The sequence below is a fragment of the Mus caroli genome, chromosome 9 (genome assembly GCF_900094665.2).
Source record: "Mus caroli chromosome 9, CAROLI_EIJ_v1.1, whole genome shotgun sequence".
Taxonomy (NCBI): Eukaryota; Metazoa; Chordata; class Mammalia; order Rodentia; family Muridae; genus Mus; species Mus caroli.
Window position 1 is genome coordinate 103,100,590 of NC_034578.1, and position 1,771 is coordinate 103,102,360.

Below are 1,771 nucleotides of genomic sequence, written 5' to 3' on the forward strand. Positions count from 1 at the left end.
AAAAAAAAAAATCCAACAAGACAGATAAAACCCTAGTGGGTTTTTTTCCCCCGCTCTCTCTGCTTTTTGTGGAGATATTATCATCCAGTTACCGTAACTTGCCCTCTGCATATGTAGTTATTAGGGAGCGGATTTCCCTCGTTTGTTTTTTTCTTCCCTTCCCTCCCTTTTCTTTTCTTTAGAAAGGGTCTCTATATTTCTGGCTAGCCTGGAATTCACAATGTAGACTGACTAAGATCCATCTCCTTAGTGTGGGACTGTTTCTGACCCTCCAGTTTTCACCTCCTTCTGGGATTACGAGTTTGATAAGATTAACGGTGTGCCGGAATTAGGGTGACTGAAACTGGCTAGAAATGCCTGAAAAAACGGCTGAAGGAACACATACTCAACATCTTTCTTTTGTATCTATGTATTCTCACTATACAATTATGTAAATGTTAAGATATGCCCAATTATGGTTGAGTATATATAACACATTTAACTGCAGAAAATATACATTTGTCTACAGATCATAGAAACCACTTTATAACAGGGTGTGGTGATCCTTTAATCCCAGAGGCAGGTGGATCTCTGAGTTCAAGGCCAGTCTGGTCTACAAAGGTGAGTTCCAAGAAAGCCAGAGTGATATAAAAAACTAACTCACTGGTTGCTGGGATTTAAGGTGAGCCACCACGCTGCCAATTCAATTTTAAACTCAAAAGCTACTCCCCTAGTCTTCAATGTTCAGATGGAGCCCAAAGTGGTCACAGATACAGATGAGACTGAACTTGCAAGACAGCTGGAACGGCTTGAGAGAGAAAATGCAGAAGTGGATGGAGATGATGATGCAGAAGAAATGGAAGCCAAAGCTGAAGATTAACGTTTTGGAAAACAGTCCAATTTAAGGAGTACGAAGCAGCCCTTCTTGGCTGTAAACCCTAGACTTGAGAGTTTTCCAGTATTGAAAACTTCAAAGCTGAATATTTTTATTTCCAAGTATTTAAGTATTCAACAAGCCAGAATCTAAATGCCCTCCTTCATGTCAGCTGTTCTCACATAGTGGCTCTAACACCTCAAGCATTATTTCAAGGGAGTGGCTTGATTTGACCAGAGACAAATCTTAAACAGCAGTCCTAATATTGGGCCTACAGTTTCCATTTCTCATGTCTCTGGAATGGCACCCTTATGGTTCAGAGATTTACCAGGGGCTCCAAACACAAACAATCCCAATCTTTCTATATAAAATGTATTCAAGCAAACATCAAATAAATTTCTGGGATATTTAAAAAAAAAAAAAAAAAAAAAAGCTACTCCCCTATCCCTAGACAGATTCCATCCAGGGATGAATGGCATCCTCTCAATTGTGTCTGTCTGTTGAGTAGAATTGTTTTTGTGAGTAGATGGACTATATATCCTAGGCTATCTGGTAGTCGATGTAACAAAGACAATGGAAATTGTTCTAATTTAAGCAACACAAATAAGCAAATAATATTATTGAACACAGTTTTAATAAAATAATCTTCCGTCTTTCATTTTAAAAAACTTAAAAGCTGGAGATGGAGTGCTTGCTGCTCTATGAGAAAATCCAAATTTGGTTCCCAGCACTCATATCAGGTAGCACACAAACCTATAATACCAGCTCCAGGGATCCCATGTGGTCTTCTGGCCCTAAAGGCACCCAAACTACACACAGAGACAAATAAAAACAGTAAGCCGGGTGTGGTGGCTCACGCCTTTAATCCCAGCACTCAGAGGCAGAGGCAAGTGGATTTCTGAGTTCCAGGCCAGCCAG